General features: G+C 56.1%; 1 long non-coding RNA gene across 11 annotated transcripts; it reads left to right on the forward strand.

The window, feature by feature from the left end:
* The first annotated feature begins 578 nt into the window (after window positions 1-578).
* On the forward strand, window positions 579-7416 carry LOC108522016 (uncharacterized). 11 transcript variants are annotated; one of them, XR_001883349.1, is made up of 5 exons: window positions 579-668; window positions 1820-3816; window positions 4712-5233; window positions 6040-6795; window positions 6972-7416. It is a non-coding gene; the product is annotated as an uncharacterized LOC108522016 (long non-coding RNA). The 11 variants fall into 11 exon arrangements; XR_001883344.1 differs by having other exon boundaries at window positions 4712-4946; window positions 5047-5233; window positions 6040-7416; XR_001883347.1 differs by having other exon boundaries at window positions 4712-4946; window positions 5180-5233; window positions 6040-7416.
* The last annotated feature ends 6 nt before the right edge of the window (window positions 7417-7422 follow it).

Consider the following 7422-nt stretch of genomic DNA (forward strand, 5'->3'; position numbering starts at 1 on the left):
GGATTTGAGGGTCAGCCCAGCCTTGCTACACCTGCTCTTCTGGATGCTGGTCTCCTTGGCTGTCAGGAGGCTTCTCTGTCTTTTCCAGTTTCACAGAAAAGGCTCATCTTTTTTTTTTTTTTGAGATGGAGTCTCTTCAGTCACCCAGGCTGGAGTGCAATGGCGTGATCTCGGCTCACTGCAGCCTCTGACTCCTGGGTTCAAGCAATTCTCCTGCCTCAGCCTCCCGAGTAGCTGGGACTACAGGTGCGCACTGCCACACCCAGCCAATTTTTTTGTATTTTTAGTACAGATGGGGTTTCACCATGTTGGCAAGGATAGTCTTGATCTCCTGACCTCGTGATCTGCTCGCTTTGGCCTCCCAAAGTGAAGGCTCATCTTTTAGAGATGTGACTAGCCACGCCCAAGTGTGAAGCCATGCCTCAGGGTGTCATGGCGGGACCTGTGGTGCTTAGGCTTTCTGTGGCTGCATCCAGGTTCTGAATTATCCTGGAAGCTCTAACGTTCTAGAAGGCTAGTCTGCAGATTCCCGAGGTCTTAAGAATGATTACCTTGTATTCCTTATCTATTTGGCAGGCCACTCGGACTCACAGCTTTCAAAAGGCCAACCCTAATACAATGGGGACCGTGGATACCAGGAGGCGGGGTCCCTGAAGGCCATCCTGGAGGTCAGTGGCGCAATACCAACAGTGGACTCTCCCCCAGATTCACCTCTGTACCCATATCCCATAAGACTGCTGGGAGGTCAGCTCCTCCGGGCAGGGAGCTTCATCTCTTTCCTTCATGGATGTGCCCCCACACCCAGAGTGGCCACCAGCATGTGGTAATGAATAGTGAACATCGTGGAAGGAATGGAGAGAGTGAGGCTATTCTGGGCTGGGTGTGACGTCCTGGATGTCTTCCGGAAGGCCTTGGGGCGAGGACTCCAGCACCTGCTTGTTGAACTGATGTTATTTTGCATGTTGCTTCTGGAACCCTGGAGGTCTCCCCAGTGAGTCAGGGCTGCCGCAGGCTGCTTCCTCAGTGGCTGGCTGGGCCTGTCCCCTGCGGAGGCAGCAGGAGCCCACACATGCGTGCACACATACACACACACACACACACACATACACAAATGTGTCCCTCAGGAGGCTTATGGCCTCCTCCCTCCATAAACACACGCTGCACCCATATCCTGCCCAGGGGAAGTGGAGGAGGCAAGTGAGAGAGGATGCAAGAAGCCATCACCAGGGAGCCCCTTCTCCCCTCCGGGACAGTGACCTCAGGGTTGTGCAAGGGGTTGCAGGGTGGGGAAGGGGTCTGAGGGGTCTTCATCACCCACGACTGCCCTGTACTCAGCTCCAAGGATGAGGGGAAAGACGAGGGACTGGGGACCCACGAGTCGTCTATGTTCAAGGCAGGGGCCTTCGCGCCTTCCACTCAGAGACGGGAATCCCCAGGCCAGGGCTTCCGGAAGAGAGCAGACAAGATGGGCAGGGCTCTCCCCAGGAGCTGCCAGCCCTGCCCCCTGCAGAGGGACAGAGGTGGCCCCACAGGGCTCTCCATCTCCTGGTGTCTCCCTCAACATCGCCCCAGGGATGGAAGCAGAAGCCAGTGGAGAATGTGCGGCAGTCAGACATCTCTGCTGGGTGCCAGGCCCACTCTGCCCAGCAGCAGCAACAGGAAGCAGTGAAGGGCAGGGCTGCATTGGGCAGAGTGTCTTTGGGGTCAGCTCACCCCAGGCTGAGGCCAATCCCTAGGGGGCATGTGGGGCTCAGAGGCTCAGGGGCTCCGGCTGGCACAGTTAACTCTGGACATTACGGGGGCATCTAACTCTGCTCAGGGAGCTGGGGCTGCCCACCCATCAGACAGAAAACCCATCCTGGAAAACGTGATCCCTGAAGCACCCCGGGTACCTGCTCTTGAAGGGGAACGACCGGAGACAAGGCCATTTTCCGACCACTCCGGGGAACGCCAAGTCACACATCTGCTGCAAAGCACGCGCCTTGGGACCACAGCACCCAACAGGAGTTGGTGCAGCTCGTGCCAGAGCCAGGCACTGCTGCTGCAGGGCCCAGAAGCCTGGTGTGCCCGCACCAGGGCCCTGCGGGGTGCCGGGGTGTGGCCTTTGCTCTCAGGCAGGCCTAGCGCGTGACCCAGGAGGGAGGTCCCGACACCCCTGACCTTCCTGGATGAGCAGCGGCCAGATGGGGAAGGAGGCAGGCGGAGGACAGGGAGCAGCTGGCTGTGAGGAGACAGTCCGGGCCTGTCGCCAAGCGGCCCTTCCAGAGTAGGAGGCAGACCTTCGCTGTAGGCCCAGGAGCCCCTTTCTCAGGGCACGGGGGTCTGGTGATGTTGAAGAGTTCCCCTTACTGCTGCCGGCTGTGTGCCGAGATCCGCTGGGTGCCGGGATGGGCTGTGTGCCGAGATCCACTGTGTGCTGGGATCCGCTGTGTGCCGGGATCCGCTGTGTGCTGGGATCCGCTGTGTGCCGGGATAGGCTGAGTGCCGGGATCCGCTGTGTGCCGGGATCTGCTGGGTGCCCGGATCGGCTGTGTGCTGGGATCCGCTGGGTGCTGGGATCGGCTGTGTGTCGGGATCAGCTGTGTGCCGGGATAGGCTGTGTGCCGGAATCCGCTGTGTACAGAGGTGGGCTGCCCACCTTTTTACCTGAGCTCCTTCATCTGATCTTCCCTGCCGCCCTGGGAAAGGGTACTGCTGCCTCCTATGCCACAGGTGACAACACGGAGGGTCCATGAGCCCTGCATTCAGGGCTGGCTGATTCCGAAGTGCGCTCTGCTGTGCACTGCTGAGAAGCCCAGGGCAGGCTCTGCCACTCCATCACATCATCTGTGTGCCAGGACACAGAGGGGGAAACCGCCTTGAGGGGACAGGTGGCCCTGGGGAGGACAGGCCAGAGGTAAGAGCACCCTCTGTGGGGGTTTTTCTCCCTCTCTGTGGCCTCTCCCTGCTCTGCCATTCCTTCTTGGGGAGGCCCCTCCTCCCTTTCACGCCAGCTGCTGAGCCTGGGGCCAGGCTCTCTGGTGACTCACTCTGGGGACAGCCCAAGCTCTTCGGGGTTCCAGGCAAAGGGAGGACTCGGGTGGAACATTCCATCTCCCGTGGTGCCAGCCACCTGCACTGTGTTGAGTCCCTGGTCCCAGGCCACCCCCGTGTGATTCCAGGAGGGAGGCTGGCACCCCCTCTCCTGGCGTGGGCACACAGCTCTGAAGCCTACACCAGGGGTGCTGCTGTGTGTTCTTGGCAGGATAAAGATAAAGACCGTGGTTGGGGGAGGTAGAAAGAGGAAAAGGAAGGGAAAATAACATAGTTTAGGTGCTCAGTAAGAAAGCAGAGGTGTCCAGAGACAAACAGGAGGGAGAAAGGAGGAGGAAGGCAAACAAATGGGAAAATGAAAAAGAGGCGCCATGAGGGAGAGCTGGGGGACAGCGACCCATGTTTAGCCAGCTCTGGGCCTTGCCGCCAGCCCTGGGAGTGACATGCTTTTTACAGATGGGGAAGTCGAGGTCCAAGAATGTTAAATAACATTTAAGGTCGCTTGGTGAAATTAGTGGCAAAGCTGGAACCAGAACCTGGGTGTATCCAGCTCCAAATCGGGGCTCTTTCCTCACACAGACCTTGACCTCCCACCCTGGAGCCCCCCATGGACCTCTGGCTCTGGACAGGTGACCTCTACTGCCTCCCAGAGCCAGAGAACAGCCATTATCCTCCTGGCCCTCAGCACGGAGACGTTGCCCTGACTCTGTGGGTCTCCAAACACAGACTGTATTCACGACTGTCACAGACCACAGCTGCGGATGCTGAACCTCACAAGCAGAGGTAAAAGCTGGAGGCTGCGGAAGTAACCTCACTGGCTCCTTTGCAGTTTCAGACACACTGAACCAGCCCTCAAACCTCAGCTTCATTTCTGGCTCTTAAAAACAAATTGTATTTTCAGATATTTGCCAACTCTTTTTTTTGTTGTTGTTTTTAAAGTTTCTTTGGACCAGGAAGGCAGGTGACTGCTAAATGCTGAGTGGCAAAGTTAAAGATACTTCATTTAAAAGACAATATTGACTAGGTGCAGTGGCTCACACCTGTAACTCAGCACTTTGGGAGGTCAAGGTGAAAGGATTGCTTGAGGCCAGGAGTTAGAGACCAGTCTGGGAAACATAGTGAGACCCAATCTCTAACACAAAATTTAAAAATTAGCCAGACGTGGTGTCTCATGCCTGCAATTCGAGAACTTTGGGATGCCGAGGCGGGTGGATCACCTGAGGTCAGGAGTTCGAGAGCAGCCTGACCAACATGGTGAAACCCCGTCTCTACTAAAAATACAAAAATTAGCTGGGCATGGTGGTGGGCACCTATAATCCCAGCTACTCAAGAGGCTGAGGCAGGAGAATCACTTGAACCCAGGAGGTGGAGGTTGCAGTGAGCTTAGATTGTGCCATTGCACTCCGGCCTGTGCGACAAGAGAGAAATTTACCATCTAAAAAAAAAAAAAAAGACACGGTGGTGCATGCCAGTGGTCCCAACTATTTAGGAGGCTGAGGTGGGAGGATTCCTTGAGCCCAGGAGTTTGAGGTTACAGTGAGCTATAATCATGCTACTGGACTCCAGCCTGGGCAACAAAACAAGACCCAACTCTCCAGTCGAGGGCCTGGGCCCCAGCCCTGGAGGGCTCAGCTCTTGGGAGAGGCCGCATAGGCGGGCAGTGCCTGACCCTCTCCAGGAACTGGAGGAGGCAGCTTTTGTGTAGAGCCACTGACTACTGCCAGGACCCAGGGCTGACCTCTGCCCTCTCCAGCCTGAAGCTTGCCAGTGAGGACAAGGAGCAGAAGCTGGCATTCCTAGAGGAGGCACGGACAGCCGTGGGCAAGGAGGCCGGGGAGCTGTGAACTGGGCTGCAGGAGCTGGAGCGCTCGTGGCTGGAGGCTCGGCAGGAGCTGCAGGAGCTCCAGCATCAGGTACTCTCCCTGCGCCACCCCTTGCCCTGGGGCTTGCTGTGTGTCCTAGGGCCAGTAGCTCCCCCTTTCTGGAATCATGTTTCCCCCTATGTAAAACCAGGGCCTTGAACTCTGACTCGCCCTGTCACCTAACCTTCATGTGAATCGATGGGCTTTGAGGGTCCTTGAATCCCTGAAACTGTGCAAAAGTCTGCGTGCATTTGTGTGCACGCTCAGGCTCACGTTTCTCCAAGGAGAGGAGCTGGTGTCCTTGTCCAGTTCTCAAAGGAATCTGCGAACAACAAAAGGTACAGATTTCATGAACTACGTCAGAGGTTGGCAAATTGTTTTTTGTAAGCCCAAATGGTAAATATTTCCGGCTTTACCGGCCACACAGTCTCTGTTGCAGCTACTTGGCTCTGCCGGGGTAGTGAGAAAGCAGCCCCAAACAGCGCATGAACAGAGGGGTGTGGGTTCCAGTCAAACTTTGTTTAGGGACACTGAAATGTGAATTTTCTGTCATTTTCATGTGTCAAGAAATACTGTTCCTCCTTTAGAAAAGACTATTCAGGGCTTGGTTAGTTAGGAGGTTTCGTCTAAGAGAATGGGAAGGTGTGTAAGTGGTTCAGGCTGGGAAGTGACAGGGTCACATTATATTCTGAAAAAGCCACTCTGCCAGTTGTGTTGAGATTAGAGAGGCGATAAAGGGGATATGGGTGAACCACAAGAAACTAGGTCAGTAGTCCCTCCACCCCCACTCCCCACGTGAAGGTAGCCTAGACTAGGGTGCTGATGGAAGAGACAGAAGAGGACACATTCAAGGAAAATTTGGAAGGTAAAAACCGGTAGGATTTGCTGATGGATGGAATATAGGAGGGAAGAAGTAGATTATCTGGGATGTGTCTTTGTTTGCTCATACAAGATAGATTGAGTTGCAATGAAATTGTTAATTGAAATTGATTTTAAATAATGGCATGACCTAAAGTTACACAAATATTTGCCTTAGATAAAACACCAAGTTTTCAAAGTTTAGCTGGGTGGACGGCATGGCTTTATTTCCTATTTCTTGGTATTTCCAATTCTTGTTAAAAGAAGGTTTTTCTTTTTCTCCAAGGCTTATTTCAGTGGAAGCCCATCTGCAAAATCTGTTATAAATTTAAATTGGAAAATAACTACAAGTGCCATTGACACGTTGGTTATTGTTTTTGCGAGTGACCTAAGGCCACCTCTTGGGGTTGCTGGGGGCTGCCTTCTGAAGCCTGCACCTCTGCACCACGTACCTGGGCCTGGAAGTCAGACTCCCAGCGGTGCGGCAGCGCCAGGCCTGCAGTGCTAAGCGCGGGGTGGCTTCTGGCCTCCGAGGGGGTGTGTCTCCTGCCTCTTCAACCTGGCAGGGGCTGTTCAAGCGGACGCGAAAATCAGCGATTTGCAGAGTGGAGGGCTGGTGCTTTGAAAGAGAGGCCGGAGGGGAGAGAGGGATTTCCCCATCCCCGCTGCACTAGGTCCATCCCCTCGCTTACTCCTTTTCTGGGCCCGCGAGGCCCCTAACCTGCGGGAACCCTTATGCAGTAGAGGTGGCCCGGTCCCTTTAAGACCCTGCCGCGCCTGCCCCTTGGGTTCTGACGCCATCCTGAGGCGCCAGGCGAGGGCTGGGCGCCCGCGGGGGGCTGGGTGGTGGTTGAGACCGCGGTGGTACTGGGAGGGGTAGGTGAGGGTTGCGAGGCTGCCTGAGCTTCTGAGTGAGCATGGCGCTTTTGGAACGCGGGACTGGCAACCTGCTGCGCCAGGAGCTGGACCGAGGCGCGGCGACGCGGCTGCCGGCTGCCCTCTGGATGGGAAGTTATGGCGAAGTCCACCCAGCCTTTCCGAGGTGAGGGCGCCGCGCCCGGAGGGGCCCGCGGTGAATTCGGGACCCGCAGGCGCACAGCTGGGTCGAGGCGCGGCTGTGGCAAGTTTTGTTGCGTGAGGGGTGGTGGGTGTGGGGGGGGCACGGCCGGGGCCTGAGTTCCCTGAGCTCAATTCTTCCCCTGCGGCTGCCGCCGGCAGCCCACCTCTGGTGCACTCTGGGGAAGAAACTTGCTGGCGGGTGTTCTGTGGCATCGCAGGCGGTGGAGGGACGGAGCAGCTTCGGGGGCACGTCCTCCTGTATCCCGTAGAGGACACTGACCCTGGACCCCACCTTCAAGTCCAGAAATCGGTTCCCTCTGCTTGCAAAGTTGGAGTCCTTATTGGCCTCGGGGATTCTGCTCCTGGCGGTGTCTCCAGGCTGGCGATGGGCAAGCCAGGTGTGCCAGGTCCAGGATGCACATGAGGAGCGTTTGTGGCCATCACCGAATCACCTCATGACTAGCGGGGCAAGCCTCAAATTAACCGCAGGATTTCCGGTCGGATGGATTGTGGGGTTGGTGTTTGCACTGCAAAGAGTTGCTGTGATTTCTCTGTGTCTGTCTGTCTTTCTGGCTTCTTAGATCATCTCATTTGGCATCCTTTCACTGAA

This window comes from Rhinopithecus bieti, unplaced genomic scaffold (genome assembly GCF_001698545.2).
Source record: "Rhinopithecus bieti isolate Rb0 unplaced genomic scaffold, ASM169854v2 scaffold_64048, whole genome shotgun sequence".
NCBI lineage: Eukaryota > Metazoa > Chordata > Mammalia > Primates > Cercopithecidae > Rhinopithecus > Rhinopithecus bieti.